Source organism: Peromyscus californicus, unplaced genomic scaffold, assembly GCF_007827085.1.
Source record: "Peromyscus californicus insignis strain IS unplaced genomic scaffold, ASM782708v3 Scaffold_3__1_contigs__length_106647218, whole genome shotgun sequence".
NCBI classification, from domain to species: Eukaryota; Metazoa; Chordata; class Mammalia; order Rodentia; family Cricetidae; genus Peromyscus; species Peromyscus californicus.
In genome coordinates, this window is record NW_026294551.1 from 100,244,311 (window position 1) to 100,262,247 (window position 17,937).

At 45.8% G+C, this 17,937-nt stretch overlaps 2 non-coding genes across 2 annotated transcripts; both read left to right on the forward strand.

Annotated features, from left to right (window-relative positions):
• Window positions 1–8,657: 8,657 nt before the first annotated feature.
• On the forward strand, window positions 8,658–8,737 carry LOC128123570 (small nucleolar RNA U2-19). The gene has a single exon (XR_008222745.1). It is a non-coding gene; the product is annotated as a small nucleolar RNA U2-19 (small nucleolar RNA).
• Window positions 8,738–8,858: 121 nt separating this feature from the next.
• Window positions 8,859–8,930, forward strand: LOC128123569 (small nucleolar RNA U2-30). The gene has a single exon (XR_008222744.1). It is a non-coding gene; the product is annotated as a small nucleolar RNA U2-30 (small nucleolar RNA).
• The last annotated feature ends 9,007 nt before the right edge of the window (window positions 8,931–17,937 follow it).

Below are 17,937 nucleotides of genomic sequence, written 5' to 3' on the forward strand. Positions count from 1 at the left end.
AGGAAAGACAGAAACACAGGACAGCTTCGGGAGGACCTGGATCAAAATCCAACTGCCCAGAAGTTTATTCAAAAGAATTTTTTGTGCCGGGCGGTGGTGGCGCACGCCTTTAATCCCAGCACTCGGGAGGCAGAGCCAGGTGGATCTCTGTGAGTTCGAGGCCAGCCTGAGCTACCAAGTGAGTTCCAGGAGAGGCGCAAAGCTACACAGAGAAACCCTGTCTCGAAAAACCAAAAAAAAAAAAAAAAAAAAAAAAAGAGTTTTTTGTAACAATGCCAAGGGGCAGGGCAAAAGACCTCCCCCTTGCTGGATCAAAGCACACCACACAGCCAAGTGTAGACCCTTCCAAACACCTGGGTAACCACGCCCGCGGTCAAATCATCCCCTTATGCAGCCCTGCTGTGTAAAGCAAGCTCAGATTCTCTGACCCTGAGTAATTTGGGCCTCCACAGCATATCAGATATCCTGCATATCAGATATTTACATTATGATTCATAACAGTAGCAAAATTACGGTTATGAAGTAGCAACAAAATAATTTTATGGGGGTCACCACAGCATGAGAAACTGTATTAAAGGGTCCCAGAATTGGGAAGGCTGAGAACGACTGGACTAAGGTCAACTGTGAGCAGGCTCTGGACCTGCAGCATTCTACCTCTCCACAATCACTGATTTGAATCTGTCAATCAGCCTTACAGGAACACTCATCGGAAGGCTGGGCTTCTTTCTGGGAACTTCCGTTTACTCTGCCCTCACTGGGTTTGCTGAGTCCCAGCAACTTTATCATTCCAAGAAAATATTTCAGGCTGGACTTAGAACACGTAAGGGTTAGAAAGTGTAATCACAGGCTGGGGAGATGGCTCGCCGCTTGTCACTCAAACGTGAGAACCTGAGTTCTGACTCCCCAGCATCACACAAAGGCTAGGCACGATGCCAACCCAGGGCTGTCAAAGAGAAGAGACAGGCAGAGACAGGCAGGTGCCCAGATTTCAAGGCCTAACCAATCCAGCCAATCGGTGAGTTTCAGTCTCAGAAGACAAGGAACACATGGCTCTGTGGTATTTGCTCTCAAGCCTGTTGACCTTCGGTCAGTCTCCAGGACTCACAAGGTAGAAGCAGATAACTAACTCAGGAAGCTGTTCAGACCTCCACAGCCTCCACATGCATGCTGTGTCAATAAAGAAATGTAACAAAAACAAGATAGAGAGTGACGAACAAGGAGCCTACCCCCACTCCCATCCCACCCCCACGCAAGCCTGTTACTTGTGATGATGGAATTGTTACTATGGTTTCTGTTGTACTGTGCTCTCTGTCTCTCTGTCTGTCTCTGTCTCCCCCACCTCTCTCTCTCTCTCTCTCTCTCTCTCTCTCTCTCTCTCTCTCTCTCTCTCTCTCTCTCTCTCTCTCTTTCTCTCTCTCTCTGCGTGTGTGTGTGTGTGTGTGTGTGTGTGTGTGTGTGTGTGTGTGTGTGTGTTTGAGACAGGGTCTTACTAGGTAGCCTTGACTGGCCTGGAACTTACTATATAAACCAGGCTGGCCTCAAACTCATGGAAATCTTTCTGCTTCTGTCTCTGGATTAGGGCGGGGGTGGGGTGGGGGGGAGAGATGGCTGAGCAGAGCAATGCACATAGGAGAGAAATGGAACTGAGATGCCCAGGACAGCTTTGGGAGTTCAGCCACTGTGGACAAAGGAGCCCAGCAGAGCCAGTCCTTGAGCTGCCGGGGGTTCAGGCCACCACCAGGTCCACCTTGTCCCTTCAACATCGGCTGGGCCGCTGCTTGGCCTGTACCCCCATCAATCTCTCGATCATTATCCAGCAAGCTACCTGTGCTGTTGCGATGGCACCAAGGACCTGGAGCACACTAAGCAAGTTCTTCACCACAGAGCCATTTCCCAGCCCTCAGCTGGGTGACGTTGCTAGACCCTTTTCATAGCCTCTTCCATGCGTCCTTTTCCTCTGTAAGGTTTGGCTGGTGAAATTCTCACTGTGTCATTTCATATGTTCTTCAGTTTCCTGTCTTTTTTAAAAAACTATAATTTACTGAACTTTATTTTATGTGCATTGGTGTGAAAGTGTTAGATCTTCTGGAACTGGAGTTACAGACAATTGTGAGCCTCCATGTGAGTGCTGGGAACTGAACCTGGATCCTCTGGAAGAGCAGCCATTGCTCTTAACCACTGAGCCATGTCTCCAGCCCCATGTGTCCTGTCTCTCTATGGCATTGGTTCTTAAAATCTAACTTGTGCTGGTTGTGGAACACCTCTGTAATCCCAGCACTCAGGAAACAGGAGCAGGAAGATTGCTACATGGTTCGTGCCTGTAATCTTAGCACTTGGGAGCCTGAGGCAGATAGATGGCTGCAGATTCAAGACTACCTTGGTCTACATATCAACTTCTAGGCCAGTCAGGACTACATAACAAGACCCTATCTCAAAAAAACAAAACAACCCCTTCTACCAAAAACAGCAGTAAAAACAAAACCAACCAAAAACAAGAGCAAAAGGAAACAAGCGGCTGAATAGATGGCTCATTGGTTAGAGCACTGGCGACTCTTCTTCAAAACTATCTGTAACTCCTGTTCCTGGGGATCAGCCACCTTCTTCTGGCTTCTGTGGACATCAGGCACACACATGATACCCAGATATACATGTAGGCAAAATACCCATACACAAAAAATAATATTTTTTAGAATAAGAAACAAAACAGAACCAACTTGAGTGAGAAGATTCCTATAATCCACTCTGAGCTTTGACATGTCACAGATCATGGGTCTGGACCAGACTCAGATTCCAAAGTGTGTCCTGGAACTTTCTCTGTAGACTAGGCTTGCCTTGAACTCAGAGATCTGCCTGCTTCTGCCTCCTGACTGCTAGGATTTAACTTGTGGGCCACTACCGCCCTGGCTTCTCTTTGTTCTTTGAGACAGTCTTGCTGTGTAGCCAGACTGACTTCAGAGACCAAGTTCTGTCTCAACCTGCTGAGTTCAGGGAATATAGGTGTTTCACAACCAACCTGGAAGTCTCGGTGTGTTGAGTGAATTCCTTAATTAGTTAACTTGGATGTGTGCTTGCCGCGGTGAGCATGTGGAGGTCAGAGGACAGTTCTGAGAGTCAGAACTTTCCTACCGCTGTGGTCTAGGGTCAAATTTAGGTCGTTAGACTTTGTGGCAAGAGCTTTTACCCATGAGCCATCTCCACAGCCTGAGAGACAAGAATTTATTATTGGCCTCCATCCAACTCAGTATCCTCCTGCATCAGCCTTTCAGGTGCTGGGGCCATGGGTATGCCCTGCTACACCTGGACTCTGGAGGAGTCTTTGATAGTTGCTGTTACACTTTCTTCTTTTTTAGATTTATTTTTTATTATTTTATATGTACGAATGTTTTGCCTTCATATTTGTATGTACACCACACATGTGCCTAGTGCCCATGGACATCAGAAGAGGGCATTGGATCCCCTGGAACTGGAGTTACAGACAATTGTGAGCTTCCAAGCAGATGCTGGGAGACGAATCCTGCCCTCTGTAAGAACAAGCCATGCTCTTAACTGCTGAGCGAACTCCAACCCCTTCTGTTACAGTTTAGATCTTGAGTGTCCCTGAAGGCCTATGTGTTCAAGGTTTGGTTTCCATCTTAGTTTTATTGGTATGTTGGAGGTACAAATAATAAAACAAAAATCAAACAATACCCCCTCATCAATAAAATGAACACTTACAACACCTGACCAGAGACTTAGTGGCTGTTGTGTATCAGTTTCCTCACCAACAGTGGCTCACATCTACATTCCCAGTCATGAGGAGGCTGAGGAAAGTCATTTAAGTCCAAGAACTCAAGAGAAGACTGGGCAAGCTGCTAAGGTTCCGTAGCAATAAATTGAGATAAAATAGAGTCCGGCGCAGCATATGCTGTGTTGGGGAGTGGGGGCAGGGGAGCAGGAGGACCAGGAGTAAATATTATCCTTGAGAGGATTGAGCAGACACCATAACAGGGTGCTCAGTCTTGTCTCAGAGATCAGGCCTCAATTTCAGTTTCCTGAGACTCAACAAGCAATTTCTGAGGGAGCCACGCACAAAGTACAATCAATCTCCAACTTCCCCAATAGTAAGGACAAGGAGTACCAGGCCAGGTCAGGCCTGAGCCACAGTCAGCAAGCTCAAGGTGATAACCAAATAAGGAAAAAGCCTGGGACTTGTCGAGGCCTTCCCCAAAATGGAAATCTGTAGCCTTAGCCAATCCTTAACTAGCCCTGGTCAATTAGAACATACTGATATGATTGTCACTTGCTTAAACAAGTCATATCTAAAGTGACCTAACTGTTCTAGCACCTCCTCTTGGCTGTGCTTAAAAGGAGCCTGCAAGCTTCTCAGGGTCGTCACCATTTTGCCTTTGTGTGGGATGGCCAGCCCCAGCATGCTGGAATCTCCAGATAATAAATGATCTTGCTGATTGCATATGTGGATGATGGTGCTGTGGATCTCGCTCTGTATAAATAAAATGCTGATTGGCCAGTAGCCAGGCAGGAAGTATACGCAGGACAAGCAGAGAAGAGAATTCTGGGAACAGGAAGGCTAAGTCAGGAGACAACCAGCCATTGCCATGAGTACCAACATGTAAGATACTGGTAAGCCACGAGCCATGTGGCAAGGTATAGATTTATAGAAATGGGTTAATTTTAGATGTAAGAACTAGATAGCTAAAAGCCTGAGCCATTAGGCCAAACAGTTTAAATAATATAAGAGTCTGTGTGTTTATTTTATAAGTGGGCTATGGGACTACCAGGGCTTGGCGGAAGCTAGAGAGAAACTCTCCAGCTACATGATGGTCTTTTGTGGAACTTCTCCAGGACTCTAACAATCCTTAGCTAGCTTTTGAGTTCAAGGCTGGCCAGGGCTAGATCATGAAACCCTGTCTCAAAGAATCATTTGTGAGCCAGGCATGGTGGTACCTTTAATCAAAATACTCAGGAGGCAGAGACAGGCAGATCTCTGTGAGTTCAAGGCCAGCCTGGTCTACAGAGTGAGTTTCAGGACAGCCAGGGCTACTCAGTGAGGCCCTGTCAAAAAAATAAAAAGTAATAAAAATAACACATGAAAAGAAAGCCAGGTATAGTGGCTCATGCCTTTAATTCCAGTACTTAGGAGGCAGAGGCAATCAGATCTCTTTGAGGAGTTGAGACCAGTAAGCTCCAGAACAGCCAGGGCTATGTAGAGAGAGGTTCTGTCTCAAGCTTCACAGTGGTGGCACCCACCTTTGATCCCAGCACTCAGGAAGCAGAGGCAGGTGGATCACTGAGTTCTAGACCAGCCTAGTCTACAGAGAAGCTCTGTCTAGAAACAATAACAGCAGCAGCAAAAACAAACAAACAAACAACAACAACAAAAACCACACAAAAAAATCCAAGCAAAGAAAAACCAGAAAGACACCTTTTGTGTATGTTCATGTGTGTGCACATGTGTGTTCGTGCATGTGGAGGCCAGAAATTGACATTGATTATTTTTCTCAATTGCTTTTCACCTTAGTTTTTTGAGACAAGTTCTCTCACTGAAACCTGGAGCTCTCCAAGACTGGCTGCTTGGCAAGCCTCAGGGGTCCACATGGCTTTGTCTTGCCAGCCCTAGAATTACAAGAACACATGACCATACCCAACTTTCTCTCCTCCCTCCCTCCCTCCCTCCCTCCCTCCCTCCTTTCCTCCCTTCCTCGATTTCTCTCATGACAGGTCTCACTATGTAGCCCTGGCTTCTGATCCAGGCTAGTCTAAAACTCATGGAGATCTATCTGCCTCTACTTCCTGAATGTTGGAATTAAAAGTATGTGCGCCACCCTGCTCAGCCTCCAGCTTTCTTCCCCTGATCTTCTCTTCCTTCTGTTTTTGGTAGTGTTGAGATTCAAACCCATGGCTTCTTGCCTACTAGGTGAGCATTCACCACTGAGTTACAATCCAGTCAAAATGCATAATTTTTTTTTTTTTTTAGAGAGAGAGAGAGAGAGAGAGAGAGAGAGAGAGAGAGAGAATGCATTGAATTAAGTAATTATATTCTAATGCACATTGTTGAAAAAGTCCTTCTCTTGTCTCAATACTGAACATGCTTGTTCCACCGCCTGCTACTTCCCAGTGCCTCACCGGACTCTTTTCTCTTCATATCAAGGATTTGAGCTGTTTCTAGAAGCTCTGGATTTCTCCATCAGCATCCCCCAATTCAACCTTCACCTTCCTTGTCTTGTCAGCTTCTGACAGGTTCCTTTGTGCATCTAGAGTTCATAAAGTCAAGTTCAAGGAACTAAGCAGTACCAGGGAGGCTCGAATAATCTCTCTCTGCATAATATAGCACATAAGCTACTTTTGAAATGCCAAAAAGCCTTTCTCTCTAGCTGTCATTTTTTATTGAGAAATAGCACTTTGCTGAAAGCAATAGCTAAACTACTCTGATAAGAGTGCTTCAATCTTAGCCTCAACATTGCTGGTGTTTAATAAGGAGTGGTGGTAACTGTGGCAAAGTGTATTCTCCAGGCTGGCCTCAAGCTCTCAATGGAACTGAGGATGAGCTTGAACGTTTGGTGTTCCGGCATCTACCTCACGGGGGCTGGGATTACAGGGTTCTGCCATCGTGCCTGTTTAATGAAGCACTGGATTGAACCTGTGGCTTTGTGCTTGCAAGGCAGACACTTTACTGAATGATCTCTCTCCTCAGCCCCTTTCTGCCATTTTCTTTTAAGTATTTTTATTTTGTTAATTATTATTAGAGTGTGTGTTTGGGCATGTACATGCCACAGCACACTTGCAGAGCTCAAAGGACAGTTCTCAGGAGTTGGTTTTTCTCCTTTCATGTTGGGCTCCAGAATCAAGCCCAGGTCATCAGGCTTGCATAACAAGTGCTTTTATCCCACAGACTGTTTTGTTGGCCAATGTTAGCAATGTTACAGTGAACAATAAAGGATGTGGCTCAATTTAAGGAAATACAGTCTAACTCAGTGGGGAAGGCCTGGTACAGAGCACAGGGCAGTCGTTGTGTTTATATCTCAGTAGACCAGGAAGCGAAGAGACGGGATCTAGAAGCAGGGCCGTGTGGTAACCCTCAAGGCTTGACCCACTTCCTGCAGTCAGGCCTGGCCTCTTAAAGGTTCCATACCACCCTAAAAGCACCACCAGCCAAGGACCAAGTGTTCGAACATGTGAGTCTATGGGAGATACTTTACGACCCGACCAAACACAAGGTTTGGCCATATAGACCAGGAGCCTGTTATCCATCTGGCTCAGTCTCCTGAGTGCTGGGATTACAGCCTGTGCCACCACAGCCAGCTGGTGCTCTTGGATTCCTAGACACTCCCCACATCCTCAGTATCTTCAGGGAGCTGTTCAGCAAGGGGAAATGAATCGATGTTGCAAAGCATCCTAGGGATGGTTTAACAGCTCTGGAAGGATCAATAGGGTTTTTGTTTGTTTGTTTTTGGGTTTTTGAGACAAGGATTCTCTCTGTAGCCCTGGCTGTCCTGGAACTTGCTCTGTAGACCAAGCTGGCCAAGAACTCAGAGATCCGACTTCCTATGCTTCCTAAATGCTGGAATCAAAGGTGTACGCTACCAATGCTCAACATGATAGGTTTTTTGTTGTTGTTGTCTGTTTGTTTGTTTGTTTAAAGCATAAAATGAGTTTTAAAATATATTTTTATGAGAGAGAGAGAAAGAGGAAGAAAGAGGAAGAGAGAGAGAGAGAGAGAGAGAGAGAGAACTTGCATGGTGCACTTGTGGATGTCAGAGGACAAGTCCCAGGAGTACGTTTTTTTCTCTGTCCCCATATGGGTCCTGGGGTGCTCAGTTTGGCAGCAAGCATCTTACCTTATGATTCATTTCACCAATTCATAGTTAGTTGTCAACTTGAGCACTCTAGAGCTACTTGGGAAGAGTGTCTCCATGAGGGATTGTCTACATCAGGTTGGTCTGTGAATTGTTTTATTTCAGTTGAGGTGGGATGATCCACCCACTGTGGGTGGCGCCATTCCCTGGGCATGGGATAAATGGGAGAAAGCTAGCAGAGCACTAGCATGCATGAATTCATTCTTTCTCTGCTCTTTTATTGTTTTGTTTTGTTTTATTTTTATTTTGGAAACAAGGTCTTTCCACATAGCCTTGGCTGCCCTGGAACTTGCTATATATAACAGGATGGTCTTGAATGCACAGAGATCCTCCTGCTTCTGTCTCTGAAGTGCTGGGATTAAAGGTGTGCACTACCATCCTTGGTTTCTTTTCTTTACCTTTCTTTTAACAGGATCTCATGTAGCCCAAGATGGCCTCACACTCACTATGTAGCCAAGGATAGCCTTGAGCTTCTGGTTTTTCTTTATCTGCCACCATGCAGTGCTGGGGATTGAACTCAGAACTTTGTATATGCTAGGCAAGCACTCTACCTATTGAGCTACATCCCCAGCCCTTTTCCCTTGTTGAGATAGGGCCTCATATATCACAGGTTGGCTTCAAACTTGGGTTATTACCGGAACAACAGAAGTGTGCCACCACACCCAGGTGTGTGTGTGTGTTGCTGAAGACTGAAACCAGTACCTCACAATTGCTTGGAAAGAGCTCTATCATAAAGCTACATCCTCAGTTCTTTTTTCTTTTCTTTAAGAAACAACAACAACTCCTCTGAGATTTACTGAGGTGGATCAATGATGAAAATAGCCAAATCTGAGCATCAGAAGACCTTTTGGTCTGCTTGGTGCATGATCTCTCTAGTTCTGAGAAGCAAAACTACAAAATAGTTTAAAACAATTAGGGTCTGTGTATGGTGAGAGAAAGGGTGTGTGTTGGGGGTGGTATGGATGGTGAGAGAAGGGGTGTGTCTGTGGGTGTGTGATCATTTCTGAGCAATGATGAAAAGGCTTTAGAACTGAACTTGTCGTCACTATGAAGGTTTCTACACTTGACCTGAGTTCAAAAAGAAAAAGAAAAAGAAACAACAAAACAAAACAAAACAAAACAAAACAAAACCTGGCCAGTGGTGGTGCACACCTTTAATCCCAGCACTTGGGAGGCAGAGCCAGGTGGATCTCTGTGAGTTCGAGGCCAGCCTGGTCTACAGAGCGAGATCCAGGACAGGCACCAAAACTACACAGAGAAACCCTGTCTCGAAAAAAAAAAAAGGAATAAAAAGAAAAACAACAAATTTTTTGTTTTGGGGCAGGCTCTCACTAAGTTACCTAGGCTGTCCTTGAACTTGCTCTGTAATCCAGGCAGTCCTTGAATTTGCCATCCTCCTGCCTCAGTTTACCTAGTAGTTGAGATTACAGGAACGAGCACCATGCCTCATTTCAAAAACGGTGGAGGTAGAAGTGGGAGGATCAAGGGTTCCAGGTCATCCTTAGCTACATAGCAAGTTTAAAGCCAGCCTGGGCTACACAGGACCCTATGACCTAGGCTATGCATGTCAGACTTATTTCATACCTTCGTGCCTAGGGGAAAGCCCTCGATGATGAGCAGAGTGTGCTGTGTGCACACAGGGAATGGGGAGGAGTGTAACGGGCACAAGGTCCTTGTGCTCACAGATAGCACTAGGGAAACCAAGATTGTTAAACATGCAGGTTAATCTCTTCATCGGAAAGAATGTATACCTCTTCCCGCCTGGAGAGCTGGGAATGGGTGTAGTTAACAACCTGGTGATCTTTGCCTCACCCAAATCCCCCAGACTATAATGTTTACCCTAGACTCTCCCTCCCAAGACCTTTATCCTGAGTTTTGTTTCTCAGTCAATATATCACACACCCCCTCTTCTCCCACCCCCATGTATAGACAGAGACCCTCTATGTAGCTTTAGCTGTCCTGGAACTCACTATGTAGACCAGGTTGGCCTCAAACTCAGAGATCCACCTGCCTCTGAAGCCCAGCTTAGAACCTATTCTTTTTGTTGTTGTTGTTGTCCTGTCCTGTCCTGTCCTGTCCTGTCCTGTCCGAGATAGGGTTTCTCTGTGTAGCTTTGGAGCCTGTTTTGGAATTTGCTCTGTAGACCAGGCTGGCCTTGAACTCACAGAGATCTGCCTGCCTCTGCCTCCCAAGTGCTGGGATCAAAGGCATGCGCCGCCACCTCCCAGCCATAGAACCTATTCTTATGGGAGAGGTCACAAGTGCTTTGCAAAAGAGTTTTTTTTTAAGGGTTTATTTGGCTTACACTTAAAAAAATCCATTTATTTATATTATGTATCTGAGTGGTCTATCTGCATGTACAAATTTATGCCAGAAGAGGGCATCAGATCCCACTATAGATGGATGTGAGCCACCATGTGGTTGCTGAGAATTGAACTCGGGACCTCTGGAAGAGCAGCCAATGCTCTTAACCGCTGAGCCATCTCTCCAACCCCTAAAAAAAAGTTTTGATATAGTCACACCTTAAGCATTATTGTGGTAATTGCCACCAGGAAGCCTTTTTCCAAAGTTGAACTGTGTTTAAATATGTCAAATATAAACTGTCCGGGGTCAGACTCCAGAAGTTTGAACCAACACCGGCTACTGAGTCGTGCTGAACCGGATTTCCTTCTCGCCTCGTGCAGATTGCTAGCAGTGGCATTTGTAGGGATCCCCGCACATAGACCTTCCCATAGTCACTGTTTGCCAAGATTCAATCTCTTGGGGGCAAGACCTGGACGTCACCTCAGCTCTCCTGGTAATGGGTGCAGACAGTGTGACCTCAGGTGCACCAGCTACGCAGGACTTCTTCAGAGCCCTGCTGCTTTTTTTTTTGAAAGGGAGAAAGAACACAAAGTTGGGTGGGTAGGGAGGTGAGGAGGATCTGGGAGAAGTTGGGGGAGGGAAACACACCATCAAAATAGATTGCCTGAAAGTAAAAACAAAACTCGCTCTCCCCCCAAAAAAATCTGTGGTGGTGGTGGTGGGGGGTGCAGAAGAGATAACTCAGCAGTTAAGAGGACCCGGGTTTCATTTCCAGCACCCTCATAGCGGCTCACAACTCTCTCTAACTCCAGTTTCAGGGGATCCAACACCCTCTTCTGGCCTCCAAAAATACTGCACATATGTTGAGCACAGACATACATGCTGGAAAAACACCCATAAGCATAAAATTAAAATAATAATAAAGTGTTCATCTAGAAAACATAAAAATACACAAAATTTAAAAATCTGTGACTCCATTCTTCAAAGGTAAGTGCTGGTATCAGAGTGTATTTATCCCAGTCTTCTTTTCTCTCTCTATAGTGTAACATTAGATATACTGTATCCTTTTTTTCTATTACTGAAGTGGTATTCTGTATACAGATGTTAGTAACAGGGCTGAAGAGACAGTTCAGTGGGTAAAATCTTTGCTATGAAAACATGAGGACCTGAGTTCTGATCCCTAGAACGTAAGATAAAAGAGTCTGACTCTGTGGCTTTAACCCCAGTGTGTCTTCATCATAGCATCAAAGGGCAGAGTCAGATGCCTTAGCTAGTCTGTTAGCCAGCCAGTGGAGCTGACAGGCAAACTTCAGGTTCCAGGAGAAACTGTTTCAAACCATCAGGAGAGAACTATAAAGACACCTGCCATAAACCTCCAGCTTCAACAAGTGAAAGAAGGGGCAAGTGCATGCACAACACGCACGTACACGTGCATGCACAACATGCATGCACACACGCATGCACACATTATTTATAGCAGCTGTGGTGGCACATGCCTGTAATCCCAGCACTTGAGAGTCCCTGGCAGAAGGATCATTCCATGTTCAAAGCAAGCCTGGACTACATAGTGAAACTCTTGTCTCAAGAAAAAAAAAAAGCTGGGCAATAGTGTGGCGAACACCTTTAATCCCAGCACTTGGGAGGCAGAGGCAGGCGGATCCCTCTGAGTTTGAGGCCAGCCTGGTCTACAGAGTGAGTTCCAGGGCAGCCAGAACTACAGAGCTACACAGAGAAACCCCATCTCAAAAACAAAAACAAAAAAGCGTCCCCCACCCCCATTCCCCCAAAAGAAAAAAAATGTTGTCTTCTTCCCCTTCCTCCCCTTTGACAGATCCTCTCTCTGTCTCTGCCTGGGGCAGTCCTGGAACTCTCTGTGTAGACCAGGATGACCCTAAACTCACAGACATCCACCTGCCACCACCTCCCACCAGACCTAGCTCATCTGGTATCAGTCTATGGCAGGTCTGAACGCTTTCTCGGGACTGGCTGCATAGGCAATACATTTGGCTTCACAGGTCGTCTGGCATCTGTAGAATGAAGCAGCTACACATCAGACATCCATGAATGAGCATGGCTGTATTCCAGTATAAGTTTAAATTGGAATTTCAGATCGTTCCACATGTCCTTTTGATTTTCCAACCATTTCAAAAATGTTAACCCATTCTCGGCTCCCAGGCTGGACAGGTGATAGGCCATACTTTATCGCAGGCTGCAGTTTCCCAACCTGGCCCTACATACAATGTTTTTCCTGGTAGCCTTGAATTGCAGTGCATAGATGTGTCACTGCTGACTCAAGTGCAATCCCTTTTGCAAGATAATTGGATTGGATTCAATATTTTGGATTTCAGGAAAGCTAGGACAAGTACCTTTGTGGTTAAGCCTTTAAGGATTTATCTTTGAGTATATTTTCTTAGAGAGAAATTCCTACACGGGGAATTCCTAGTTCAAAGAGTAAACACAACTTACCATTTTATGTACATGTATATGCGTGTGTGCATGCTCGTATGTACGTCCGTGCTCCCATGTGCACCTGTGCTGCATACTACAACACAGGTGTGGAGGTCAAGGGACAGCTTTCTGGAGCTGGTTCTTTCCTTCCGCCGTGCTGATCCGGGGACCAGACTCTGTCAGGCTGGGCCGCAAGTGCCTTTACCTGCTGAGCATCTTACTGGACCAATTTATAGTATTTTTAAAAATTATTTATTTAAATTTTATTTTATGTACAGTGGTGTATGAAGGTGTCAGATCCCTGGAGTTACAGACAGGTGTGAGCTGCCATGTGGGTGCTGGGAACTGAACCCAGGTCCTCTGGAAGAGCAGCCAGTGCTCTTAACCTCGGAGCCATCTCTCCAGCCCCTGATTTATAGTATTTTGATGCCATTGTACAATCATATGTTTAAAACAGACATTGTGAAAGATGATCTGAATGAATCTGGTCTGGTAGTACAGACTTGTGATCCAGCTACTTGAGAGGCTGAGGCAGGAAGATCAAAAGTTCAAGGCATGCTTGTGCAATTGAATTCGATCTTTCAATATAAAAAATAAAAAGAAAGCTAAGATTAAAGCCCAGTGTTTGCTTAGCACCCACAAAGTCCTGGGCTCCACCCCCAGCACTGCATAAACCCATCATGGTAGTTCTCTCTTGTAGTCCCAGCACTCAGGTAGAGGCAGAAGGATAAGAACTCCAAGGCCTTTCTTAGCTATATAGCAAGTTTGAGGTTAAGAGAGGTGACACTAGACCCTGTCCCCCCCACCAAAAAAAAAAAATGAGACTTTTTGGTTTTTCGAGACAGGGTTTCTTTGGGGATCCCTGGCTGTCCTGGAACTCAGAGATCTGCCTGCCTCAGCCTCCCGTGTTACGGTATTTTCTTTTTCAATAAGGGCTGGGATGTAGCTCAGTGTTAGAGCACTTGCCTTGCCTAGCATGAACGTGGCCCTAGGTTCAATTCTCAGCACCTCAAAGGAAAAAAACCTGAAATCTAAAAATGAGTAAAGGGCTAGACTCCCAGAGCACTAGATGCAAGCTAGAATTGCTAATTTAAAACAAACTTCTTGTGGTCCCGGGGCTCCCGCCTTGAGCGCTCTCTAGAGTCTTCTTGCGTATCAACTGTCCCCCTTTAGGTTCCAGGTGAACTGCGCATCTGTTACGGTGGGATAAGGACAGCGGGCACATCCTTGTTGCCCATCTCTGGGGCTCTACTGTGGCCTCAGGATGGACAGTCCAGCAGAGATGCCCCCACGATCCCCATCCCTGAGATATATCAGAAGCCAAAAGCGGGTTCCTTTCCAGTTTGGAGCTAAGCGCACGTAGAGCTGATTTCTCGTGTATTGCAACCCACATCCTAAAGGACTCTCTGGAGTCCAAAATGCAGCTGCAGAGGATTGATGGGCCTGTACTCTCGGATGGAGCCCACCATCGGCTGTCTTCAAGTGAGGGGTGGTGGTGGTGGTGGTGGTGGTGGTGGTGGTGGTGGTGGTGGTAAGGGGGACTAATGCTTCAGAAATATTTGGCAGAGGAAACGTCAGGACAAGGGTTCTGACACCTGTACCAGCACCTATTTGCTCTTGCTTTCCTCTGATCCCCCACTAATATCTAAACTGCGCCCCAGGCATCATTTGGGGGAGGAAGGTATTACCTACAGGGTCCTCCTCTGGGGGGCACTGTGAAGCATACTGAATAAACACGTGGGTGGTGGTGAACCAAGGAGGGGTGGGGTAGGGACATGTAGGGACAGAAAGGCAGCGTTTAGACACCCACCCTGTGCCCAGCACACTATTACCAATGTTTGGATGGGGTGGGGTTAGGGACATAGCTCGGTTGATAGAGTGCTTGCCTAAAATGCAGGAGGCCCTGGGTTTGATTCCCAGTACCACATAAAACTGGTTGCAGTGGCTTATGTCTGTCATCCCGGCACGGTTCTTTTTATTTTTTTTATTTTTATTTATTTATTTTTTATTTAATGCCGAATGCTGTTTATTGAAGGAGGGAAGCGGTCTTAAATACAGGCTTACAGCACAATGGGAGAACCCCAGAGGGCAGAAGTTCGCTACCGATGTTTTACAATTACAATCTTCTGGCAGGGTTCTTTACAGCCTGGGCAGGCCTGAAACCCGCAGCAATCCTCCTAAGTGCTGGGATACAGGCATGCATCATCATGCCTGGCTGGCATTTTACCAACGTGTAAGAACTCAAAACACAAAGGAGGGCAGACCAGGTACCATTGTCACCACTGTCACCCCTTGTCATTGCTGTGTCTGTCTGTCTCTCTCTCCTTCTTTCTGTGTCCGTATGCATTCAAATGCAGGCATGCCATAGTGTGCCTATGTCAGGGGACAACTTACAGGACTTGGTTCTCTCCTTCCACTGTGCGGTCCCGGGGATTGAACTTAGGTTATCAGACTTAACTGCAAGTGCCTTTACCTGCTGTGCAGTGTTGCCAGCCCTCTTGCTTATCAAATGTCCGAGACACTCGGCTCAAAGAAGTCACATGCGTACCAGGAGCTGGAGCTTTGATGTGTCCGCAGGGGGAGACCCCGCCCCAATCTTCTAGTTCCTTCTAGTCTTGCACTCGGTTATCCCAGTAGTAAAGCAGGGGATCATCAGTGCAAGGCCAGCATTAGTTACATAAAAAGACCCTGTCTGAATAAATAAAGCAGCAGTAGATTCAGGCGTGCTTCTGCAAGCCTATAATCTAAACATGTAAGAGACAGAGGAAGGAGTTCAAGGTTGTCCTAGGCTATATATTCAGGATAGCCTAGGCTACAAGAGACTTTGTCTCATAAAAACAGAAATCAAACAAAAAATAACCAGTGAACAAGACAAAGAAAAGCAAAACCAAAACTCACCTATGAACACTGCCCCTTGGCACTCACAGTGGCGTGGTTCCATAATCCACCAAAGCCTAGAGAATTCTATGGATCCTCAACTCCCTTATAAAAAATAAATGGCATAGTACTTACATGTAATCTATGTACATCCTCCAATACATTTTATACTATCTCTAGAAACTGGGTGGGTAGTGCATATCTGTAACTCCAGCTAGGGGGAGGCCAAGACAGGAGTCTTATGAACTTGAGGCCACCTAGGACTTCATAGTGAAACCCTGTCCCAATAAACAACAAACCAATCACAACCTCCATATCTATTTGTGCCTTTCATATCTGATCTTGTTCCTAAGGGTCAATGGAAAGAGTCTGCAGATACCCTCCTTCTCCAATAACCAACTCCTTCTTCTCCCCAATACCTTGTTTAGACAATACTATTACATGTGTAACTACAAACATCCATTTACACCATGCTCTCTGCTCTCGTAATCTCTACCCTGTGCAACCCACTGGCCCCCATCTGGTCACCAAGATATGTGAGCTGAATGAGGCAAATAGGAAGAGTATATACACAGCAGGAGGGGTTGGTGGGGATATTCGATCACACTGTGAACCACGAGTGCATTGGGTTGATTAAATAAAATTAACCTTGGCTCAGGAGGCTGAGTAAGCAACTTGTTGAGAGAAAGTAATCACAGAGCCTCAGAGGGTATCTAGGAGAGACAGAGAGACACAGGAATGGCACAGCTTTTTCTGTTTTGGCAAAGCGGAAGCACAGGTCTTTCAGAGACACCAGCAAGGAGAAAGGTTTAGCTAGCTGCTACTCAGCCTCTCTGAGCTTGCAGGTTTTCACCCCAGCCTTTGAATCTTGAGTCTTATTTATAAATAGAATGATAGAGATTTAATTAGAGATACCTTTAGTGCCAGTGACAGAGCTGGTGCATGTGGGAACAGAATTCCTGCCAGCCTGAGGCCTGAGCAGCCAGGCTGCTGCTGGAGAAGCAGGCTGGTAACTGCAGAGTTGAAACTGCTGGCTGAAATAGCAGTAGATTAAGGCACAACCACTGAGCTAGAGACAAAACAACAAGGGGTGTGGAGGTGCATGTTTAAATCCCAGGACTGGGGAGGTGAAGGCAGAAAGATCAAGAGTTCAAAGACAGCCTGAGCTATATAGTGAGTGGAGGCCAGTCTGGGCTACATGAGACCCTGTGGTGTTTGAATGAAAATGGCCCCCATAGACTCATATGTTTGAATAATTGGTCCCCAGTTGGTGGAACTGTTTGGGAAGGATTAGGAGGTGTGGCCTTGTAGGTGTATCCCTGGGGCAGGCTTTGAGGTTTCAAAAGTCCATGCCATTCCCAGTTAGCTCTGTCTGCCTCATGCTGGTAGATTAAGATGTAAGATTTCAGCCACTGCTCTAGCACCAAACCTGCCTGCAGGATGACATGCTTAAACTCTGCAGCTGTAAGCTACAAATAAATACTTTTATTTTTATTTATTTTCAACACAGGGTTTTACTGTGTAGCTCTGGCTGTCCTAGAACTCACTCTGTAGACCAGGCTGGCCCCAAACTCACAGAAATCTGTCTGTCTTTGCCTCCTGAGTGCTAGGATTAAAGGTGAGTACCATCACTGCCTGGCTGCTTTCTTTTATAGTTGCCTAGGTGATGGTGTTTTGTCACAGATATTGAAAAGTAACTAAGACAGACCCTGTCTCAAAACACTGGGAGAGCAGCAAGTGCTTTTAAGAGCTGATCCATCTCTCCAGCCGTGAGAGCCTGTCTTCAAACACTGTGGGGGCCAGCTCTCTGGTAAAGTGTTTGTCCAATCTGTGGGAAGGCTTGGGTTTTGTTTTAGATTTATTTATTCTCTTTTATGTATATGAGTGTTTTGTCTGTGCACCATGTGCATGCTCCATACCATCAGAGGTCAGAAGAGGGCATTGCATCCCATGGAATTGGAATTACAGATGTTTGTGAGCAACAGTGTGGATACTGAGGATCAAACCCAGATCCTCTCAAAGAACAAGTGATTTTAACCATTGAGCCATCTGTCAGTCTAGAAGCCTTAGGTTTAATACCTTGCAGTGAAAACAAAAAACAAAAAAAACCAAGTGTTGGTGAAAAATATCCTTATAAAGTAAATAGCATAGTGACCAAAACATAATAGTGCCTCAATAAAAAAAGATGCAGCTTGAAGGTAAGAACCCCTTGGTTTTCAGACTGGGCAGGATAGACCTCAGCTCCCTGAGGAGTCACAGGCAGCTAGCTCCCAAACAGGGTTGCAAGCTGGGCCAGCATTCCCAGATGTAGGAGGACCTTCTATATCCTGCCAGTCAGCTCTGTCCTGCCAGCTGGCTCCCAAATAGCCACACAGAGACTTATTAATTATAAATGCTTGGCTGCTAGCTTAGGCTTGTTACTAACTAGCTATTACACCTCAAATTAATCCATATT